This window comes from Panthera onca, chromosome B2, assembly GCF_046562875.1.
Source record: "Panthera onca isolate mPanOnc1 chromosome B2, mPanOnc1 haplotype 2, whole genome shotgun sequence".
Taxonomy (NCBI): Eukaryota; Metazoa; Chordata; class Mammalia; order Carnivora; family Felidae; genus Panthera; species Panthera onca.
In genome coordinates this window covers 42,633,978-42,659,085 of record NC_138343.1, presented here as the reverse complement: position 1 = coordinate 42,659,085, position 25,108 = coordinate 42,633,978, and the positions used below count along the sequence as shown (strand labels likewise).

The window sequence follows — 25,108 nt, the reverse complement described above, 5'->3', positions numbered from 1 at the left end:
GGGTTATTGAATTAATAATTTATTAATAATAACCATCACTACTGTGGCTCTTATACTCAGTTACAAAGGGTAATATTTAGCCATATACCCACAGGTAATATGGCCATGTAATAAGCTGTTTTAAGCATGATTTTTAAAGTAACCAAGTAATAAGTATTAGCAATTTTGGGCATTTTAAAGTGTTTATTAAATGTTGCTTTTAAAAGTCCCTGAAGAAAGGGCATCGAGGTTTTGTAGTTGTTCAGCACCTCAGACAGAAGACAGTCATTGATAATGGGTTTCTTGATCTGTTCTCAAGTATGGAAAAGCTGTAAGTACAAAAGTGAACACTTTTGCGAAAACACACTATAGAAAAATCTGAAATCACTGGAGTAATTGTTTTTATTTTGAAAAAAATACCTTATTATATAAAAGCTCTTAAATAACTTAAGAGCTTTTAAATAATTCAAAATTAGACTCTTTTTACCAAAATTCGGTACGTCCACAAATCTCTCCAAAAAATACTACTGTATTCCTTTGCTGTATCTGTGGAAGTTACCCGAGGGAGGGGGAGACTGGAGGGGGTGAGGAAGATGGGGAGGGAGGAAGAGGGAAATAGATGAAGGAAAAGGGGAAAAAAAGAAGAAAAAAATGCAATCTTTTGGTGAAGGTTTTTTAATATATTATAACCAAGGAGTGATGAGTTATCTTGGTTGCCTGGAGATTATTTCTTTGGGATATCAGTCATCTCAAACTCATAAATTCTTCTAAAAAATTCTTCTCGTGGTATTCTTTTAAATCATTCCAGTTACTTGTGTGGGACTTGGGTGCTTACAAATGACTATAGGCCAGTTGATTATATTGGGGAGTTACTGAAAGAACTATGGATCCTCTGTGGCAAGAGACAGCTGTGAGAAAATTTATAAGTCATTTGTAATGCATTTTAATGTTGAATCTCATCTCTACCCTTCCCTTGCTTCCACCCCCACACCCCCTGCCCAAGGAAAAAACAAACCAAAGCTAGGGGGGAAAAATCATATTTCATTTCAGCTAGAAAAATGTATTTTGTTTAAGTTGTACCGAGAGTTTTTCAGTGTTTACTTGGTTGTGGAGAAGTTCACTATCTCGTATATCAGCGGAAACATAAGATGATACAGCTTTCAGGAGAAAAGTGCGACTCTATCTGTCAAACACATGAAAAGAAAAAACAAACCCGTATGTCCTTTGATCCAGAAATTGCATTTCTAGGTACAATGCTGAAGAAATAATTGAACAAAAGCTTTATTTATAACTCAAATGTGTTTGTTGCTATTTTTAACAGAAAAAATTTTGACCATGGAAATATTAAATTTGTAATGTTTCTTAGCATAGCTTTTGATATACTCCATAGGGTTTAAAAAATGTCTATTACGTCTATTATTTAAATACTATTTTGTAAATATATTAATATTAATATTAATTAATACATTATATCATGTATTGATATGTAACTATTAATATTCAATATACTTTTGAGTTGCTTTTTGGCCTAATTTATATAGGAGAATATTTAAAATAAATAGATATATGTTCCAAGTGGCTGAATATTTTGTTTGTGACCCTATTAGGTGTTTTAGTTACTTTATTGCATAGCAGTCAAATATATTTAGAGATATTATTTTAGCCTTGGGAATTTATTAGAATTTACTTGGTGTTTTAATATGTGGTGACCTTTTGTAACTGATCCATGGACAGCACAGGGAGACACTTATGTGTCTATTACATCGTCATTATGAATAGTATTCACTTCCTTTTTATCATTAGTCTACAAACTCTTTTTGATCACAGAACCTTCATCAGTAAAAATCTGAGACTTGGTTAGATATATTAGTAGATTGTTTTAACACTAGGATTTTATTCACACTTAGAGCTCGCACTTACACCTGCCCTAGCAAAAGCCCAATCCTGGTTAAATCCAATTCTTTGCTTATTTTATAGCTACGCATTATGCCTGTTCCCCAGCAGCAGAACATGACTGAAGGAAAACACAATCAAGCTAACTATTATCGCTTCACATTGCCAACTAAGAACCTCAAATTGGCCTTAGTGCTGCCTGGCAATTTTAGAGAATCCATAGTGCATCCATTCTGCCACTGACCTTAATAACTGTTTAAACTGCTGTTGCAGAAGACCTCTAGCACCCCTCTTGTCCTTGCTCAGCTGGTAAACCCACTTCCTGTCTCCCTGCAAAAAGGGGAGCAGTGGAGGGGCGCCTGGGTGGCTCAGTCGGTTGGGCAGCTGACTTCAGCTCAGGTCATGATCTCGCAGTTCGTGAGTTCGAGCCCCGCGTCGGGCTCTGTGCTGACAGCTCAGAGCCTGGAGCCTGTTTCAGATTCTGTGTCTCCCTCTCTCTGACCCTCCCCTGTTCATGCTCTGTCTCTCTCTGTCTCAAAAATAAATAAATGTTAAAAAAATTTAAAAAAAAAGGGGGGGGGGGGAGCAGTAAGAGGAGTGCTTCCGAAAGTCCTACCACAACCCGATACGCTTCATTCATTTCTATCCAACAGCAAAGTGCTGTGATTTTCCCTGCCTCAACACAGACAGAAACCCTTCCAGCTACTTTTTTGTCCTCCTTTACTGTAGGACTTCTCAAAAGAGATTGCATTTGTTCTCCTCCCATTCTCTCTAGAACCCACTTGAATCACATTTTCATCCCCATCATCCTATGTAAATGGCTCTTGTTAAGGTCACAGTAGCCTCCACTGTTGCCAGATACATTGATCAGTCGTCCATCTTTCTCCAGATGTTCGCTCTCAGTGGCTCTCAACCGGGCAAATGCATTGCCTCTCGCAGACTTTGTCGCATACTGTTCCCTACCCCTCTCATCTCCCTCAGAACTCTGCTCACATCTCACGTCACCACAGAGACCCACCCCAACCTTGCAACAGAGAGATGCTGCAGACTGAATTGTGTCCCCTCATAAAAACGTATGTGGAAGCCCTCTAATGTGACAGTATTTGGAAATGGGGCCTTTGGGAGATAATCAGGTGTGATGAGGTCATAGGCAAGGCCTTCGTGATAGGACTAGTGCCCTTGTAAGAAAAGGAACAGATGCCAGAAAACTCTGCCATGTGAGGACACTGTGAGAAGGCAGCTGTCTGCAGGCCAGGAAGAGAGTCCGCACCAGAACCTGACAGTGCTAACATCTTGATCTAGGACTTACAGCCTCCAGAACTATGAGAAGTAAATTTCTGTTGTTTAAGCCACCAAATGTGTGGCATTTTGTTATGGCAGCCTGAGCAGATGAAGACAAGAAGAATCCCTCTCCTATCCCATCCTTCTCTGTCCACTTCCCCTACTATATTTTGTTCATAGCAGTTATCAGTCTCTTTTATATGTTTATTATTTGTCTCTCCCCCCCCCCCCCACTAGAATGTAAGCTCCAGGAGGTCAAGAACATTGTCTTTTTTTTTTTTTCACTGCAGTGCCCACAATAGTGTAGATCCATAGTAGGTGCTCTATAAATATAGCGATATTAACAAAAAAGTTAATAATAATGAAAATATTTCCAAACCTCTGTAAATCATAGATGTTTCATCATTTGGAAAACCTTTCTATTTTTACTGCTTTTGCCTTTAGAGGGATACATAAGTTGTGGTTTTCACTTTAAATATCTGCTAGCATCCAGTGGCCACGAGAAAAGTTCAGCAGATTTATAACTCTTAGACTCTAAAGGGAAAAAAGCATTAATTTGTCTTCAAGTTCTATAACTTTCAACTTCCTCTGCTCAGAGGTAGCCTGCGAGACTTTGGGTGATGCAGAAGATCTCTATGTTCATTCTGCATCTCAATTCAAAATGTTGCATAGAATCTGCTGTCGGTGGTCTTTTTTTTTTTTTTTTAACTGGCACAGTGAAGATGTCCTCCTGTACCAAGTGAGGTGACACCAACCACACCGTCCTTGCCCTGAACAGACCCTGCTCGCGACTGCACTGCAATCAGCCCGTCTGTGTGCGAGCACTGCCCTCCTTCAGGATGTTTTATTCACCACGTGTAACTCTGGGGCATATGGGCCGATTTAGGGTAGCAGTGTCAGTCCATGTAAAACGTGTTCTGTTTTCTTTAATTAAAAATAAGTCTAAATAGGTGTTCCAGGATTTCTTTCACATCCCAAATGGTCATTTGGGCCACCCCCCCCCCCCCACGTTTTTTTTCTCTCTTTCATCAATTAGAAACCCAGAGGCATATTAAAAGTAAGCTGTTCACTGCTGGGATGTTTCTATAAATACCTCCTTCAGTTTCTAGCCATTTTTGCTGTATGTAAACCAGTTCTCCCAAATTAGGAGGCAGAAATTTAAGCCTTTTTCTTCATTGTTGCTGGACCCTTCATCAGTAGAAACTGGCTCTCCTGTTTTGATTCATATCTATGCTTGTTCTAACTTTGTTTATCTTTCCTTTCAGTCTTCTTGAGCCAGTTGGTTTGGATGCACCTGTTATTAACAGTATATGTATAATGGGATTTTGAGTTTTGCCCCAAATCTTAAGATTTTTTTCTTTAATTTGTTTCAATTAATGAGATGACCCTATTTACATTTATTGACATAGCCCATATGATTTTATCTTATTTTATGATTCTGTCTTTTATGCTTCCCTGCCCATTTTCTTTGTCTTTAATTTGTAATTTCAGAGCCTACCATCATTTAAAGCCTTCAGTGGCTGTTTTTAAATTCTAAGGAAACTTGAACCTATATGTCTCGGGGCGCCTGGGTGGCTCAGTCGGTTAAGCGGCCGACTTCGGCTCAGGTCATGATCTCGCGGTCCGTGAGTTCGAGCCCTGCGGCGGGCTCTGTGCTGACAGAGCCTGGAGCCTGTTTCGGATTCTGTGTCTCCCTCTCTCTGACCCTCCCCCATTCATGCTCTGTCTCTGTCTCAAAAATAAATAAACGTTAAAAAAAAAAAATTAAAACCTATATGTCTCAATTTATCAACCTTCCAAATAAATTAGTATTTTTTCATTTGATAAATACGCTTTGATTACCCACTAGGTGCTTGCTACTGTACTTTATCTGGGGGTATGGTATAAGATTCATAATATAGTTATTTCCTTGACAGAATGTTTGATACACCAGAGAAATAGACATAATAGTAATGATAGCAGAGTCCTGTATAGGACTTACTACATGTCAGACACTGTTCTAAACCCTAATGTATATATTATCTCATGTCACAGTCTACCCATGGAGTAGGTTCTTTTATCCACCCCCCGCCCCCGGCCTTTGCAGACAGAGGACCTTGAAGCATGGAGATTATGCCTAGCCTAGGATCACAGTTTAAAAAATGTAAGTGCTAGGAAGGAAAATGGGTGTGTGGACTATCTGGAAAAGCAAAGTAGGAGAGAAGTAGTGATGTTTATCTGGAAAAAAAAAAACAAAAAACCTTGAGTTTGATTGTATATAGTTACTAGCCTCCCTGATGTCAAGGCTGATAAAGACACTTTGCTTTATTTCTGCTTCTCAGGTAATTGCTGAGCAGAATCACACATCAGAAAAGATACTGGATTTCTCATACTTGTTTCTCTAATGTGAATCATTGTTATCTTGAATCCACAATTTTCAAAACCATAGTCGATAAAACTATGTCTTCTTTCAGAACTTTTAAAAACACATGAAGGGCCAAGGACACTCAGTTATTACATATTGATGTGAATCAGATTTCTTACATCTTAATCATTAGCTGAAAGGGACTTTCTGTAAACAGTTTTGGTTTCCAAGGAGTAAAGTAGTTTTGAACCTTAGAGAAATTTGAAGAGTAGAGAACCTTAAGTGATATGCTCTATTATTGTATGCTTGTGGGAAAGAAAATGCAAGAGAGAGATTCTAGGAAGTTGAGATTTCAGAAATAATGTGAGAACCTATCAAACACCCACTTTGGGTTTTCAGAATTTTGGTGCATATGGGAAGGGGCAAAATTCTTTTATTTAATTCTCCCCTTTGGAGCCTCCCATAAACTGAGTATAATCCAGATGCATATGGGTTAAAGAGCTTTTTTAGATTACATGAGACATTAGCCACTATTTAAGATAGTATTTCTATGAGAAGATGTATTTTTAATTTAAAACAAACTTTTAAGATCTATTTATGAGTTGGGAGTTTTCTATAATTTAGTTTTAAACGTGAATCTCTACATGTTCACAAATTTTCAACGACCCAGAACTGCTTGTCATCTGTAGAAATTCTTTTATCAATTTATTTTCTCTGGAAATGGAAAACTACTGGTTTTAGGAACCAAGACTGAGTAAAAATTCGGTACCTCCGCCTGCTTTTTTATAAGGTTATTTAGGAAAGTATTTTCTCTTGATTAAAGGACTTGATGATTGTATTTAGGCCTTCGTATAATTTATGTGCAAACTACCGGCAATGTCCTAATGGTCAATTAATGATATAGATAATCTATTTGAATAAGAGAAGTGTTGGCTGCGTGTAGGAAAGAGGTCTTTATTTTCAGGATAATGAAGCAAAGGTGTCATGGGAGTTACACTTCCACAGGAGTCACCACTATTCTTTCTGTGATTGTACACACTCTGTATGAAGATGATGGATTCATATAAAGACTAGGGATGACAAATAAGCTAAATTTATAAAACGTTGATTCAAATTTGTTTGCTATGTTGTTTAGAAAACTAGTTAACCCTACAAATAGACACATTTCTCATATTGTAAGGATGTGCATCTTCTAAGCAACCTAAGGATAGAAATACAGCTGGGCCTCAGGAACTACGGCTCAGACACCAATAAAATCAGTTTTTTCTTTCTCTTTCTGATCTCTGCTTCCCTTAATACGTGGGCTTAATTTTTCTCTCCCCGTTGAACTGTCTTTTTATTGGTAGCTAACATGCTGCTAGAGCAGGTGCTGGCAAGTGAGTTTCTTCACCTAAAAAGAAAGAGACCCTTAGGGGCGCCTGGGTGGCTCAGTCGGTTGGGCATCCGACTTCAGCTCAGGTCACGATCTCACAGTCTGTGAGTTCGAGCCCCGCGTCGGGCTCTGGGCTGATGGCTCAGAGCCTGGAGCCTGTTTCAGATTCTGTGTCTCCCTCTCTCTCTGCCCCTCCCCTGTTCATGCTCTGTCTCTCTCTGTCCCAAAAATAAATAAACGTTAAAAAAAAAAAAAAAAAAAAAAAAAACTTTAAAAAAAAAAAAGAAAGAGACCCAGTTCTCTGGATTACCAGTTTCAAATCTCTGGAAGTGGGCCCTGATCGACCCAGCTTGTGCTGGGTGTCCAGACGTAGACCTGGCAGTGTGGCTGGAGGGCAGGAACACGCTGCATCACTCTAAAGAGGAGGCTGGCAGGGTAGCCTTGCAGTGATGGGGCAGCGATGGGGCAGCGAGAGCAGGTAGATAGTGCCTGAACCGCTTACTGCCCCGGCCCATTCATCCATTCATTCACTCATCGTTCCTAGCATGCCCACAAATATGCTGGAGTTGATCTTGAGACCATCAGTATTTTCCTTCAAAAATTATTTTCATAATCTAAATCTAGTTTCTTTTTAAAAGCTGCAGGGGCTGTTACACAGTTATCTGAGACTTAAAGGAAAATGGCTCATGAGAGAGTAAGTCCAGAAATCCCACTAACGTTCACAGAATGACAAAGGGAGAAAGTAAAATGTGCTTCAGTCAAGCTTTTCCTCTCAAAAAATATCCTTGCTCAAACTGTAAAACATTTCAACAAAAACATGTCTTCAAATATGTTATTTCAAAAACTGCATTACTTAAGCAAATATTTAAATACTATATTAGTTTCTCTGCAGACTTGACTTGAATTTAATTCTACCAGTCTGCCAAATATGTTGAAACTCCAAATCCATTTTCATTTGCCAGGTTAAATGTTTATTTTGTTTTCCCACATAATATGCTCTTTAAAGTGTCACAAGCATACCGAATCTGATTTCTTTTTAATAGGGACTTAGTAGGTTTTTTTTTTAATCTTTTCAGTTAATGGCACAGGATATGCCTCTCTTAAGGAATATGCAAAGGTATGCTTACCTTCCTACCTACTGAAGGTAACCCCTGCCTTTGTTGTTGGAAAATAGAAATTAACTCACTTAAAGGAAGTTAAAAATATGTCTCTGGGGCGCCTGGGTGGCTCAGTCGGTTAAGCGGCCGACTTCAGCTCGGGTCATGATCTCGCGGTCCATGAGTTCGAGCCCCGCGTCGGGCTCTGTGCTGATAGCTCAGAGCCTGGAGCCTACTTCGGATTCTGTGTCTCCCTCTCTCTGACCCTCCCCCATTCATGCTCTGTCTCTCTCTGTCTCAAAAATAAATAAACGTTAAAAAAATATATATGTCTCCTAAATTTACCTACGTTTTTGAAGCCTCACTGTTATTTCCTCATAATCAGAATACTGAAGACTTTTCTTGTACTGGAGAATGTCTAGTTTGACTAGTGACTCTGTGTAGACTAGTACAGTGGAAAGGTATTGGGCTATGGTGACTTACAAGTAACTAACATTATTTGGTTATAAGATTTCCCCTTTCTTCTGCTCATCGATGTTTATCTGACCCAGACAATCATTTGAACATTTTGCTCTTATTTTTGAAGAACATTTACATGCCTTTGAATATTCCAGTCTCTTAGATATTCCTTTGTAGAAAAAAAAACCTGTTTGCTAATAGCTTTCAGCATATTTCTTACTTATTTTTAAAAGACAGATATTCAGCTTCCATATGAATTGCACAGCTGTTTGTACTTTTTGCAGAGTTCATTCGTATATCTTGTTAGGTTTCTTGTATTAGACCTAATTCACTACAGAAAGGAGCATGTTGAGGGGGAGGTGTTTGAAGACCTAGTGATAGTGATCTTCCTACCCTTGAACTTCCCAGGAAAAAAAAAAGTACCTGGAATTCTTTTTTCTTTCTGCATCTATTATGAAAGTGCAGATTCTTACTTACCTCTTCTGTTCAGTTTCACATGGCCTCCTCATTTGCTAAATCCAGTGCCCTTCTGTGTGAGAAATGGGAGTCATGGGTAAAGTCGATGCAGCGGGTTAAATGGCTGCATCACTGCTGAGGGTGAAATAGTTCACACACATTTTTACGGTTTTGAAATATCTGGCTGTTTTCCAGAAGTTAGGAACCCACTGGCTTCTCCCAATGGCATTTCTCCTAGATCAGAATCATTGCAAATAGACGGAGACTGATTTCCATCGTGGACTTGAACAGGTTGTCCGGTCTCCTCAATCATTAGGACCCATGGCTCTGACATATTTCTACACATTTCAAGCCCTCCCTACGATACAGGATACACACAGAACCTCAGAACGCCAGCGCTATATTCAAGAAGGGAGAACTCAGCCGCAGTCAGAGGAAGCAACCCAACCTAGAGATTCCCTTCCTGTGCTAGAGGCAAAACCAAGACCTAAAGTGCAGGTCTCCTGAGTCCAGGTCGGCATGCTCTTCACGAGGCACTCTAGTCTTCCTCTGATGGTACAGAATGGCCCTCACGATCACGTAAGAACATTTCAGAGCTGTACATTAGGATGGAAACTCAGTTGTTCCTGTTCAGCACTGTTGATTTTGAATATAGAGAGATTGAGCTGAAATTGTATTAGCCCTATAACGTACCCTGTCCGTGTGCCAGATACATCTTGAATGCCATCTTACTTGCTTTTTGTTTGTATCTTTCTCACCAAGATAAAATGGTGTATAAATGTAGAACCTCTTGACTCGCTTGCGGTATTTGCATTTTTTGCAATTTTAAGTTTTTCATCAAAAAGTGAAGAGGCGTTTTTCAGATATGACGGCCTGCCTCGTCATGAAAATTCACCCTGCCCTTACTCATATCCAGTGCTGAAGATACCCTCTGTTACTTTCAAGTTCATCGTACTTGGGATCACTTCAGCCCTCCCCACCCCAGTCTACTTTAATCATCTTTTCTTTCTTCGATGAAGTTTGAGATTGGTGGCTTTTCATTGGCTGTATCTAGGATTCCAGTAAAAGGTTAGTAGACAACAGATCAAAAGTAGTTCCCAGCCTGCCAGCCAGCTTTCATGCAAAGTGCATAGACTAACATTGGCAAGGCAGTTAAGCGCCCACTGGAGTGAGTCATTGGCCAAGTCAATCTTTATGTCACTCGCCTTCACTGATGGTTGTGCTGACCCTAACATATGAAGGGATTAAATGCAACTAAACCAGTTTCTTCCTAGAGCACCTCCGTCATTTTGGAGTTGGCTTAATAGTCTTGGCTATTGGTTTGACTTACCTCCTGGAAGCACTCCATGAAGTTAAAAAATGTGCAAAATGCATTTTTTAAAAAATGTTGGCGAGTGATGTGATGGGAGAGAATCCTTACTCTTAAGCCTCAGCTCTTACGAGCAGTAAAAATCAGGTCTGGAAATCAATATGATGGATCACATAAATGTAATATCATATACCAACATGATAGAGACAGCTCCTTACCACCCAATATCCTTTCTCTTCTTCCTTTGTAATAAAACTGATTTGTAGCGGGTTGTGTTGCCACACAGCCACAATAGCACGTTCCTCTTCTTAACTTGCAGCTGGATTTGATCGTATGACTGAGATACGGCCAGTAAAATGTAAACGGAAGTACTGTAACTACCGTGTTAGTTTTCTTAAAACAGAAGTGCATTCACTTTTTTTCTTACCTTCCTACATTTGACCACTTTATGCAGAGGTAATATCTGGAGCTTTAGAAGCCATTCTGACTCATGAAGACAAAGCCACACACAGTCTGCACGTTGTTAGATGTCAACGATATCTCGATAAAAGGAATAGATAACTTTTAAAACTGGAAAGAAAAAAAAAAAAACACAGCTTAGAAAAATGTCTGAGCAGAAGCTGGAGGAGACTGAGGCCCTGGTGACTTCAACCAGTAATTATATCAAGCCTGAACTACTCCTCTCCAGAATTCATTTACGTGAAGAAAAATACACTTTTATCTTGCTTAAAGTAACTATAATTTGGGATCAAATCGCATTCAGCTAAAAATATTTAAACTAGTAAAACTTGTGACTGAGACCCCAGGTTGATAAAATTGAGAATAAACTTCTAGAAAGTGATTAGTGTCTTAGGATAGGCCTGGTCTGCTATAAAAATTGTTTTCCTTAGAAGTTGGAAATGGACAGCATTTGACAGTTCTAGTCCATGTGGCGGTGACTGGACACTGTTTTGCCTGATGCTAGTAGAAATTCAAGTTCTCTCATATAGTGTCTGGGCTGTGCCAGTGAAGTGAACTCATAAGTTGTGAAGCAGAATTTCTTTTTTTTTAATGTATTTTTATTTTCGTTAACGTTTATTTATTTTTGAGAGACAGCATGAGCGGGAGAGGGGCAGAGAAAGAGGGAGATACAGAATCCAAAGCAGGCTCCAGGCTCTGAGCTGTCAGCACAGAGCCCGACGCGGGGCTCGAACTCGCGAGCTGCGAGATCATGACCTGGGCCGAAGTCGGACGTTTAACCGACTGAGCCACCCAGGCGCCCCATAAAATTTCTTTGTGCCTCATCATGAGAGCAGATAATTCTTAGCTGTCATGTAAACTCATCACTTTTGCTCTGTCAAGGAAGCTGTTAAAAAGGTGGCTTGTCTAAGCCCTCTAACACAGGCCCTCTGGTTGGGCTCTCACGGACCGTTCCAGAGCTCCACTATGGACAAAGCTAAGGCCTTTTACATAGGACGTTAATTTTTTCCTTCTTGTCAGTTATTTCTCGGGCAATTGACAAAATAAGTCTCTTATTTTATATTGAAGAAATACTGTGTCATGTGGCTATGATTGTCAAAGAACTATGATATTTACAGGATGAGTGTTAATGTCTTAATGTGTTTCAGTCTCAGTCTCCTATTATTTAAAGAGTTTCGTTTATCTAAACTTCCCAACATCAAAAGATTGAAGAAATCACTCAGCATTTATTAGTAGATTTCCTGTCTCTTAAAATAGGAAAAAAGGTTTGATTTTAGCTTTTTGCTGTTGTTGTTGTTGTTAATCAAAATATCCATCGTGGTACTTAAGAAATTAAAATGCTGTGCTATAGAAAATAACTACCATCTGGGCTGTGTTTTTTTCTGCCCTCTAAAGAATACTACGCAAAGGAGGGCATGTAAAGTAGCCAGGCGTGCTTCATTTAACTATACTTATGGGATACCTGACGTGGTGCAGTAGGAGTATTACTTAAAAGTTGTATATAAATCAAATTATAGTTTATTTCACATATCGTAAATGTACCAGCAAAGCACCAGTATTAAAGAATTCTAAGAGGATGGATTTCGAGCTATGAAGAATTTTAATTTGTTATTTTAACAAGATCATATTTTCATCATTCATTTCAGTGTTGCCTATGTGATGTTTTTTTAATTCACCTACCTGTGGGCAGTCTGGTTATGAAACCTGTTTTTCCATGACCGTCAGGCTACTAGACTGCTCTGACCAGCTAATTAAACTCTGTTCTCCCCTCACCCTGCTCCACCCACGTGGAGCCTCCTTCTTTCTTAGTCTTTGAAAGATGATGATCTTCCCAGACAGATGAGATCATGCTTATGTCACAATAATGTTCTCCCTCTTAAAAGCTACAACCTAGCAACAGATGTGCATGTGTGCGCACACACACACATACACACACGCACACTACTTTATACATATCCTCAAGTGTTAAGCCCAACTGTTTGTTCCCCTGGCGTCATTATCCTAATCAAGGGTGTCAGTCATCACAAAAGATGATAAAGTCTTTATTATAGGGCGACAGAAGTATTTTTTATCTTTTACTAAACTGTGGTATACCTGTCTTCTTTCCAATGTTCTCTTTAGACTGCATGGTATTATAAACAGAGCATTGGCTTTGGGCTCAGACAGATCTAATTACAGTTCCATCCCTTACCTTGTGCAGGGTATCCTTGTTACCCTGGACAAATTACTAAATGTTTCCAAGTCTCAGATTGTTCAGCGGGACCTGCATCACAGAACTGTTGGAAAGGATTTGTGGTAGCAAATGTAATGGACCTCGCTCAGTGCCCAGCACTCACGAGTTGTAGCTATCTTGAACAAAATCTCCTCTATAAAAATGTACAATACAGCTAAATTCGTATAGATAGACATACAAATGGAATAGAGCTTAGATACAACCTTACTTTCATAATGACTACAGTCAGAACCAGTGAAGGAATTTACAGCATATACGAACGATCAAGTTATCGGGCTATCTATCTAACACTAACTGCTCTCCTCCAGGAAAATGACTCTGAAAATGGAGCATGTTTCTTAAGAAGTCACTGTGCAAAGTAATTCTGGAATACTTGTCCACTTATTAATTTGTTCATGTTGGGGTGCATTTCTAGATCTTGTCAAAACTGCACATAGTTCAAGTTTTAGGGCTTTCAGTTCTGTAAAAACGAAACCCGTTTCTTACTAGAGCCACTAAAGAACATTTCAGGTAGAATATTCTAGATTATTGCACATTTTATAGGCATCTAGAATTGTAACATGTAGTAGTAATGTACAGTTGTACCCTTTGGGTAATTCTACTTGGGTAAAACTTGGGTAATCCTGTCTACAGTCAGAAAGAAAATGTCATAGGTAAGTAAGGAGTTTTGTTTTAGGAGTCAGTGATACAGTGAAAAGAACACTGGTTTGGAGGAGATATCTTAAATCGTTCTAGCAATATGTCCTGCCTTGATGAAAAGCCACAAAAACTCTCATCCAAGCGCTAAACATATGACCGGCCCTGCATGGCTTCTCAGATCAGAAAGGATCAGGAGAGGTTGGGGGTGGTGAGGCTGGGTGAAGAGTGCACAGAATTCTCTGCGCTAATTTTGCAAATTTTATGTAAATTAAACTGATTTCAAAATAAGCTTTCTTAAAAAGCCACAGAGTCGGCAAGCTTTAGCTTCTTTGTCTACAAAAGGAAGATGTTGATAATAGCTGATCTTCCTACCCCTTAGGGTTGCAGAGAGGGCCAACAAGTAAGGCAACGTACATAAGACTCAAAAGTGCTGCTGTTCTGTCTGTGCTGTGATTCTCCCTCCCTTGACCACCCACTTTACCACCTCTGATCTTCCCTTCTGTTGTCCTTTGCCTCTTTAAAGTTTTTGTGGTTACTTTAAGGTGAAACACTGCCTCACATCACGAAGTTACTAAAAGCAATTCTCCTTTCTGCGTCTTTCTACATAATCCATTCCACACCCTCTGTGGCATGCCTTCTGTAAGCCTTCTTACTTCAGAGCTGGGCCTAATGGCCACTGACATTTAATCAAATAACAGTTAGAATACATTTACTTATGAGTAAAGGCTGATTAAAATTTGGGCACTGACATCTGAGGATGGGAATTTCATCATCAAATATCTTAACAGAAACCATTTTGTTAAATAACCATAATTATAGGTTTTACATTTATGATTCCAAGGGATTTCGCTATTCTGCATTCTTTGAAGCCCAAGAGGCTGTCATAGTGTTCAGGCTGCTTGAAATACTGAATCCAAGTACAAACAGGGCTGCTTTAGGAGAGAAGTCCCTCCCTCTAGTACTTTTTTCAAAGATTTTGAAAGCACAGTTACTTCCGAGATGATTTCTGGTTTTGTTTCTTTTTTAAATTCATTGGTTAGACATTTTAAAGATAAAAATGGGAAATAGACCTTAATTTTCTGAACGTGTAGACATTCCTGCTTTTTCCTGTTAACCATTTAGAAATTTTCATTTATTACATTGGAAAAAAAAGCAATTTCAATAGCTATGATTACTGAATGGCATTGTAGCCATATTTAGTCAAGTCCATTGCTGGCTTTTTTTTTTTTTCAGTGATTAAAACTTGGCATACTCAGGAAATCATTTTCTTTCTTTGTTTTGTGTTAACTCGTGCTTTCAGCCAGATCAGTCTCTGTGGCAGACTTCTATTGATGAACTTGTTCATTTCTGACTCATGAAAACAACTCAGCCAGTTATGAGAAAAGAAACTTCAGCTGTAAAATGATTAAGGGCATTCTCTGTAAGGAATAAACAATTTAATTTGGTTTGTTTTGTTTCTAATCTTAACTCAGATGGTACCCAGTGGTAAAAGCCTATTTTTCCTCTATAATATAGTCCCTTGAGAATTTTCCATAGATGGGTGACTTCATTTCTTCACTGGTGCATAATGTAAGAGATCCCATTATTCATCTTTTCATCATTTCATCTTTCTCCTTTATGAATTTTTAAAACATGGCGTGATTCAGATTTACTGTTAAAACATGTTTTTTTGCTGTCCCCCTTTATTTCAGAGTTTGTTTACAGCAGTATTTTTCTTCAATGGAAGATTCCTAAATGAATAATTTGACCATCTTGCTAAGCTACCTTCTCAGTTAGAATGATTAAGGTTTACTATGTGAATTGCCAATTTTTAAAATATCTTCTGAACTGAGAGCTGAGGAGTATCAACATAAATTATAGATAATGAAGAGTTTATTTTTTTGTATCTAGATTTTTTTTATATTTTATTTATTTTTTATTAAATATACTTTATTGACAAATTGGTTTCCATACAACACCCGGTGCTCATCCCAACAGGTGCCCTCCTCAATGCCCGTCACCCACTTTCCCCTCTCCTCCCACCCCCCATCAACCCCCAGTTTGTTCTCAGTATTTAAGTCTCTTATGGTTTGCCTCCCTCCCTCTCTGTAACTTTTTTTTTCCCCCTCCCCTTCCTCCATGGTCTTCTGTTAAGTTTCTCAGGATCCACATATGAGTGAAAACATATGGTATCTGTCTTTTTCTGCCTGACTTATTTCACTTAGCATAATACCCTCCAGTTCCATCCACATTGCTACAAATGGCATGATTTCATTCTTTCACATTGCCAAGTAGTATTCCATGTGTATATACAAACCACATCTTCTTTATCCATTTGTCAGTTGATGGACATTTAGGCTCTTTCCATAATTTGGCTCTTGTGGAAAGTGCTGCTATAAACATTGGGGTACATGTGCCCCTATGCATCAGTACTCCTGTATCCCTTGGGTAAATTCCTAGCAGTGCTGTTTCTGGGTCATAGGGTAGTTCTATTTTTAATTTTTTGAGGAACCTCCACACTGTTTTCCAGAGTGACCGCACCAGTTTGCATTCCCACCAACAGTGCAAGAGGACTTTAAATTGGTTGTTCTGATCCATCACTGAGGCAGGTAGTTCTGCTGCTCCTAAGTGTTTCTGGCAGCAATAGTGTGGCTTGGGATAGGGAGGAGGGTTCTTTTGGGAGGTGAGGGCGGGGCCTATCGCACTGGGTCAGGAGGGCTAGAAGTAGCAGCCTGTGTTGTGATCTGTATTTTAGGAGCACTCTTTCTTTCATATATGCCTCTCAGGTAAACCTGTCATTTTTGCCACAGTCCATGATATGAAAACCAAAGAGGGATTTGATAGAAATGACACAACACAATTCCATTTTTAAAAGATCACTCTGACCGATGCGTGGGGATTAGTTGTTCATTCAGTATCATGGTCCTCCTAGGAATCTCGTGTCTGAAATGGCCTCAGTTCTAAAACCAGATATAGAAGCACAGTGCTTGTTCCTTGAAAGGCAGATACAGTAGGAGAGCACAGATTTCTGCAATTTTTATTTCATTGAGGAATATCTTTCAGAAGACAAGGAAAATTGGAAGACTGTGCATCCGCTTCCCTCGCCTCTATCAAAGTATCTCTGCTTTCAGCAGTTTCATTTGTGAGGATTCATAGGAAAAAGAGCGTAGACTTTGGAGTAAGACAGACCTGGTTTGAGATTGTAGCAACCTTATTTGATGTGCAGTCTTAGACAAGTTATCTAACATCTGAGCCATAGCTTCTTCATTTTAAAAATAATCATATCTGCCCATTGAGATTATTGGAAGAATTAAAAGATATAATGTTAATGACCAAGCACAGCACATGACACGTAGCAGGGAGGCAACCAATGGTAGGTCTTCTTCCTCTTAGACCAGTGGTTCTCAGTTGGGTGTGATGTTGCCCTGTAGGGGACATTTGGCAATATTTGGAGACATCTTGTTTTTCATAACCCAGGAAGTATCAGGCAGAAGCTGTTGGCATCTAGTGGGTAAAAGTCAGGAATTCCCTAAACATCCTACAGTGCACAGGACAGTCCCTACAGCACAGAATCATTCAGCCCGAAATGTCAGTAGTGCCAGGACTGAGAAACCTTGCCTTAGAGATATTAACCTTTCCATATATAGACTGTAGGAAGAAGATATATATATATGTATGTATATATACGCATATGTATGTATATATATGCATATGTATATGCATATATATGTATACATATGCGTATATATACATACATATATATATGTATACATATATATATTCAATTCCACCAATGTTTATGAAACACCTACTCTGTATCCAACTCATTGGGGGGTTAGCAGTCAGTGAAATAGGCATAATCTCTGCCATTGAGGAGCTTTGTATTCTAGTTGAGAAACAGATAAGCCACAAATACATCTATCATTGTGGCAGATGATAAATAGTAAGAGCTATGAAGAAAAATGAAGCCAGGCAATAGAGAGTACCCTGCCAGGAGCTGCTGTTTTATATATAGTGATCATCAACAGCTTCTCTAAGAAGGGGGCCTGTGAACAGAGACCCAAAGAAATGAGTGAGCAAGCCAATGATGTGGGGTGAAGATAGAGCAGGGGTGTCGCAAATGCACAGGCTCCTGGATGGGAATATGTTTGTCGTTTTCGGGAAACAGCGGATAGGCGAGTGGGCTGGAATGTGGAGTAAGTGAGGAGGAGAGTGATAGGAAATGAGACCAGACAGGTAATAGGGAACAAGACTGTGTAGGGATATGCAGGCCATTCTGAGAATTTTGAGTTTCATTCTGGGGGGGATGAGACACCACTGGCAGTTTTAATCATAAATGGCATGACCCGATTTTCATCTTTTAAAGGATCACACTGGCTGTTGTGTGGCGAATGAACTGGCAGGGGTTGGGAAGGACGAGTGGGAGCAGGAAGACCCATTAGGAGATTATTGCAGTAATCCAGGGGAGATGATGATAATGACCGCTTGGACCAGAATAGTAGCAGCGAAGTGGAAAGTGGTGAAAAGTGGTTTATTCCAGATATATTTTAATGGTAGAGCTATGGAACTTAGAATTAATGGATGAAGTAACACAAGGTAAAAATTTTATTTTCACATGCAAAAATCCTTATCAAAAAAACGTAGATGTATCATATAGTAGCAACAAAGGGAGATTCCAAGCAGGGCCCTTCCTTGTTCTGTTAGAGTTCCACGTATCCTTGAAGAGGATGAGAGCCATGTTGCACTGACAGGCTTCCTCCTTCACAGGATTTTATTTTAAAGGTGCCAAACTTTCCCACTGTGTAAGCGAAGCCAGCCTCCATTCGATATGTGCGTTGGACTGCTTGAGAATTTGATCTTGCTAAATGAAAATGGAAAGGTCTACAGCTCCAGCTCAAGGTTAAAGAGAAAATATGAACTACGTTTTGTTCAACAGTGGCTTTACATGCACATTTTCCAGGCAGTGTCGTAAAAGTTTAGCTAAATAGCCGAAATATTTAACTATATCCTTCTATATTTGCTAGACTCTAAAGCCGTGTCGACTCATCTGCATAGTACATAAACCGATGAGAATTTTTAGGAATGTTCTTCAGGATACCTAAAGAGCTTGTATGTATTCATTTAGTGTGTTCACTTTTGGATGTACAGCCACATAAAAGCCACAAAAAAGGGTTACAGCATCCTCAATCAGGAAAACAAAGAAGAGGTTAGTCTTCTTCTGTTCCTTCAAAGAACTAGTTTGGGCAGAAACTCACATAGCTTTTTATATTATTTGCCAACTTAGTTGTTACAGAGCATGTTTACAGTTTCGGGGGAAACATTAGTAAGAATTAGTCCTAACACTGCATGAGGATTTACAGCTAAACGTGGAATTGTGTGGTTGTGTGCCACTAAGTTATTGGGAAAAAAATACGTCTCTTAGCACACGTTTTAGCCCAGGATAGGAAATAATATATTGTGTGTAATTTTCCTCACTACTAGCTTAATAAATTCAGATTAAAAATTATAAACATTCAACCGATTTTAAAAGCACTATTTAAATAACAACTGTATTTTCCTTATAACCAGTTCATGCTCATTCTTGATAGTTTAGAATATACGGAAAAGAAAAAACTGTGGTCACATTAATTAATGTATCTAGACCCATACAGTATAAACGCCCCTAAAAATTCAATATTTTGAAACAACTCTATTATGAACTACTGTGACAAATATCCTTTTGTGTATTTCTCAATCACTGATGCTTTGTACTCACTGGGAATTACTCACTTATTTTTAGCTCAAAATCCCTTTTAAGTCCCTTGAACGTTCTCCTAAGTCTATAGCTACTTCTTTAAGAAACTTCTCGTGATTATTGTAATATATTCTTAATACCTTAGGCACACAAAATTGATGTATTATGAAAATCATGCAGGGAGAACAAGTTAGCACCAATGGAAAATTTCATTTTTCAGGCTATGAAATAGAAAATACATTGTATTTGTATTCAGTTGTATAATTCAGAGACAGTCAGGATTTTGAGTTGGCTCCCTAATTAATTCAGTAACATTCTCCTTTCTCCCTCTTGCTCACACTCACTCTGTGAGAACATATATCCAAACCTATGCTGTTTCTCTGTGATTTTCTGCCTCTTGAATAACTGCTTTGATTATTTTTGTGTGTGTGGACATTTACTTCATGACCCCCAGTAGGCCAAGCAAAGTTAACTCAAGAGGAATTTCTTTACATTTAAATTCTCTTCGTTTTTAAAAATGTTTTTTCTTACTGTCATTCACCTAAGGAAAAGTTAAAACAATACTGAAATGTGTGACTGAAAAAGTAAAACTTACCGGCAATGCTACCCCCAGGGATAAATACTACAAAAATATAATGTATGTGCTTCCAGACGTTTGCACACGTGTGTGTGTTTTAATCATAAACGGGATCAAGATACGTGCAATTCAGTTTTCAGCTTGCTTTTTTCAGTGAATAATAAATACATTCTCGCAGCTACAACCTTTGAGGGGAAACAAAAGTAGAGCACGTAGAAAGTGCAGGGGTGTAATACTGTCTAGAAGAACAAATGTTCCAGGAGAGAGATCAGTGTGACCTGGGAGCTTTTGGGAAAACTTCCTAGGGAAGGTGGTGCCCACGCGGAAGGGGAAGGAGCTAAATGCCCTGTGGAAGAGGGGGGAGATGGACAGCACAGTCATGGCGGAGGCGCACGGGACAGCAACATGGCAGATGTGACAAAGGGTGACCTGACTACCGCAAAGGTGTTAGGTTTTAGTGAGGACATTGCCTGCCTATAAAGAACGAACCAGATTGTGGCTGTATTTGGAAGCCCAGCATTTGAGCTTAAATTTGATGCAGTGAGTGATCTGCTGAGAGCCATTGTTTGAGTTTATGAGGCAGAAGCAGGAAAGCGGTGTGGGGATAGAGGAGGGCCCGCTATGGTAAGGTCTTGCTATGTGCCAAGGCCTTTGCTCCATGTTTTTATTTGTAGTTGCTGTACCCAGATGGGTTGGGAGAGTTAAAATATTTGGGAGGAACCAGCCAGGAATGAGTTGCAGTACTCTAGGCCCAAAATGGTGAGCTTTGCACTTGGGTGCAGAGGTAAGGAAAATCTACCAGGTAAACCCTTTAACCTTCCTGAACCTCCGCTTCTCTATCTAGAGTGAGTGGGGGATATGGCATCCAAGTTTCTTTAGCATTCTGTGGTGTTTACTGATCTATTCATGTCATTCTGCAGATGAACCACAACATACATGAACATGCATACACATCCCACAATCCGCATGTTTTCACATTGCTGGATTCTACTGCCCGCCGTGCCATTTGCGGTTTTCAAATTCAGCAACCAATTCCTGTTTAACATAAGGTAGTTGGTAGTGGCTATTGGCACTTTGCCTTTTCCATGCAGAAAGGACTTTGTGTTTCAATGGTAAGACTTCTAAGAGTAATCAAAGTTAAGATTTTTTTAAAAAATCCAAGGTGGAAGTGAGAGCAGATAAACTTTCATCTTGGTTTCAGAGTTATGCTCTGTGATTCTGTATCGCTGGAGAAAGATAAATGTCATGTGTCTTGAGAAGCCGCCAAGAGATATGCCAGCTCATAGTTTCTCTAACCTTTGTGGATGCTTCAGTGAAAGCACGCGGAGAATTTAAATGAAACTGTATGCTGCGTAAGTAATCCAGCCTCATACCTCAAACTGGTATAGACAGGGGCAAATGGTGATCGTCACTGCTGAAAATATTTTTCCAGGACACAAGCAGTTGCATGTTCATTGAAATGAGCTCCTCACTGAAAATTTAAATTAACAAATGTATACTCAGGGCCTGTTTTGTTAAGGTAGTGAACAAGCAAACGAATCATACTGGCTACTGCATCTGTAGGGATATCTGCTTCCCTGTTTTCATTTAGGTAGGACCCAAGAAAATGAGTTCATCTGGCATGGAATTCTGCCTTCTGAGTTTGTTTGACAATAGCCAGAAAAGGCTGTTAACTTCTTGGTAGTGAAATGAATGACGATTAGCGTAACTATGCTCTCTTACCTTTTTAAAGAGCCATTCCAATGAAATTTTAGAATATTGTTGCGTGCTTGGAAAAGGTTCGGAATAATTCTTCCAAAAGTGATTTTTCCATGTATGCCCCTCTGTGGGAATATTTTGCTAGATTGTAGTACTGGTAAGGTCTAATTTCTTAAAAAGCCTCTAGTGTGTACCATAAACCAAGGACTGGGTAGAATTGACAGATAAGTAGAAAACAAATTGGACTTGTAGATACAAGAGCATGACTAATCCACAGATGACCTTATGTCCATGTGGCAGTCTGAGATCAGGAGCACATTGTGTAATTTGAGAATATCCAGGATGAATAAAAGCTGTGATTAACCTGCCATGATTGTTCAGTGATATACCTCACAGGAGGATGTCTAGGACCCAAGTTTTACTTACTAGCTTTATCAACTCTATGCTTAAAAAGCTATTTTTTTTTACTTCTCTAAAAAAAGATTGTTTTTTACTCTCTAGAGCTCAGTATCCTCAACTGAAAAATGGAGCTTTTACAACAGTTTATTTTAAAGGTTATTGTGCTGCTCTCTGTACAGAATAAGCATTGTTTTTTCTGATCACGCTGTTCTACAGGGCTTATGATTTTCCCTCTTGCATCTTTTCCGGAGATTCCCTACAGTACCAGGAATAGAAGAGGACTGTCAGTGTGCACTCAAAGCGTGGATTGCAATGGGTGATCTGAATAGAGGCAGAAGGGCAAGTGGAATGAGAACATTACAGAAAATTGGAGCCAGCTTATTTAATAAGTTGGCCAATGTCTCGATTTTTTTTTATGGGACTCTTGGCTTTAAAAAGCCATCTACCCTCTCTGGAATTTGGACAACTTGATTACAAATATTAACAGTTCCTGATTTTAGATCAGGCAACAAGGATTTATATGCATTTCTTTTGCCTCCATCCATCCATCCATCCGCCTGCCCACCCATGCAGCTAGCCAGTGACATTTACTGGGATCCAGGTAAATCCAAGCTAAGCACTGACCAATGCTGAGATTAGAGAAGTAAGACATAGTTAACTATCTTTAAAGAACACAGAGTCTATGAGGGTTAGATATTTACCACCTTTCCTGATTTTAAGGTGACAGTGTATAGACCAGAGATAATATAATCAGATGTGAGAGATTTGGGCCCTTTTACAAGGCCACATTTGTCCCTTTCTTTCGGTTTATTTGAAATAACTCATGGGGAAGAGAGAGGAGTAGACGAAAATTAGCATGATGAGCATATCTGAATCATCCTCAGCATCCTGGACTGCCAGTCGGTGTCTCTGATTTCATTTTGAGCTCACTTGACCATTCTGTGAATAGCACACATGCGCTGTGTCACGTAACATTCAAGGACATTGGTTTTAGTACAACTGCTTCCCACCCTCTTTCGTGTCACGGCACACGTAGAAAGTGATCGTTTTATGCCACACTGCGGTAAATGGACAAGGCAGCTTACAACCAGATACCGGCCTGGGGGTTCTGCTGCCTCAGCCCCCTGCACATTTAGAAGGTTGAGGGGAAAACAGGATGTCTGCACACCTGTGATGTGTTTGCAGCACACCTGTGCACTATCAGGTTCATTACAGTTTGAACACTCTGCACTTGATTATCCCTGGGTTATGCCTTCTTTGCTGACCCAGGACCTTATTTAATTGTATTTGGGCATGAGCACTTTGAGCACATTACTAATGGTGGCCACATGATATGGGTTAGTAAGGGAATGTATAGAATTTAGAGGATTCCAAAGAAAAATATTGGAGTAACACCATTGCTGTAGGTTGGAGACAACTTCTCATAATGAAAATAGGCTGGCTCCGGAATTGGCAGTCCAGACCTGCAGTACTAACTTGATGACCTTTGACAAATCACTTCTCTCTGAGCCTCAATTTCCTTCTCTTTAAGATGAGGGGGTTTGAACAAGGTGAACTTGAAGTCGCCCTCCAGCTCTGATATGCCATGGTTTTGTAGTGCCTGTGCATCTTTGCTGTTAAGTCAGCTGCTCTTTCCTGAGCGTGTGCTGTATGCTGGGCACTTGGTCGGTGGCTTCCTGCTCACGGCCAAGGGCCAGCTTCATGGGGCTCTAAAGCTTCAGTGCTAGAGGAATTGAAAGCAAACTTAAGATACTTGATGAAGAAAAGACAATAGACCGTGAATCAGGTGTCCAAAAGGAATCGACGCTAGCTGTAATAATTGGAAGTCCTCCGGTGTCTTTTAAATGTAGCTCGGGATCTCACATCAAATGCCTGGCTTGATTCAAGCCCACAACCCTGGAAGCCTGAGCCCCTTAGGATGAGTGTTCCTAACTTCCGTTTCCAGGAATACATATTCAGATGCTTGATGATCCACCATGCAAACATCTATAGAGAAACCAAATCTTGATTGTCCAGCTCGGTGGAAGAAAAGTTAGGGTTAAGAATCCCATTAGGAATTTTCTTTTTCCATTATTTATCTAAGTCCTTTCTGTTTAGCATGTGTTGGGTGGATGAAGCTGCCTAGCTGGAGAGCAGCAGAGAAGACATACAGGAATGCGTAGATAATCAAGGACTAGCCACATCATGGCGATGATGGTCATTTGCCCTGATCGTAGCCTAAAATGGTAGCATTTGTTCATTTCACGGAGGTTTCATTGTTTAATTGTCACGGTCAGAAATTCTCTCGGAGCTAGAAATACAAATGTATAGTCAGACACTGACAGCGTTATGCCTTAGAACCTTTTTTTAAATAAACACCTTATATTCAAAATTCTCCCTTATTTCCTACTGTCCATTAGCAAACATTTACTGAGTCATGTGTCAGGTACGCTAAAAAGGACAAAACCAAATCAGGCATTCACATATCAAAAAATACTTCTAAGTATTGAAAATTCACCCAATAATACATCCTTAAGGAAACATAATGTTTCAGATATGCACTGCACATAATGTACATAATGTGTGGATGCTATTTATTAATACATGTTCAAAAAGAATACTTGAACCTAGAGGGTAAATAAAGAAGTCTGGGTTTATGTCAGCACGTATATGTGTTTGTATGTATGGGGTCAGGAGAGATTAGGAAGGAAAGGAGAGGGAAAGAAAAGAAAAAGAGAAGCAAGGGGGAAAAAAGTCAGTGGTCTTAGAACCACAGGAGCTGGTGAATTTTACCTTAACTCCCACCACCCCATCTGTCTTTTCTGCATGGAGCAGCATTAGTACACGATTATTCGTTCCATCAACAGATACATCATCAGAATTCAGTTGACCACTACCCAAACCAAACAAAATGAAAAAACAATAATTTCAGTTCAAAAAAGTATATAAAAACATCCAGACGTTAGCAGTGGTACTTATGTACTCCCAACTGTGATAAAGAAAACTTGCTGAGAGCCCTTCCAAAGCAGAAAAAAATTAAAATCTCAGGGAATTTTTTTCCTTTACTGGCCAGAATCTCATTCCAAGAAGTACCAGCCTGTCTCATTTCAAAATGCTTCCCTTGCCAAGGAAGCGGAAGCGGTCATATTCTTTCCCACCGAACTATGGGTGAATTATAATTATCCTACCTCTTGTGGGACAATGAAGCAGCAAACATCTGC

General features: G+C 39.4%; 1 protein-coding gene and 1 long non-coding RNA gene across 6 annotated transcripts in view; one reads left to right on the top strand and one right to left on the bottom strand.

The window, feature by feature from the left end:
• The window catches only part of SUPT3H (SPT3 homolog, SAGA and STAGA complex component), a 539,689-nt gene that overhangs the window by 403,378 nt on the left and 111,203 nt on the right, over positions 1 to 25,108 (top strand). The gene's annotated exons all lie outside the window — the stretch shown is intronic.
• On the bottom strand, positions 685 to 12,458 carry LOC132666347 (uncharacterized). Of its 2 annotated transcripts, XR_009604620.2 has the most exons (4): positions 12,330 to 12,458; positions 10,618 to 10,760; positions 1,060 to 1,158; positions 685 to 887 (listed from the first exon to the last, which is right to left on the bottom strand). It is a non-coding gene; the product is annotated as an uncharacterized LOC132666347 (long non-coding RNA). The 2 variants fall into 2 exon arrangements; XR_009604619.2 differs by lacking the exon at positions 1,060 to 1,158.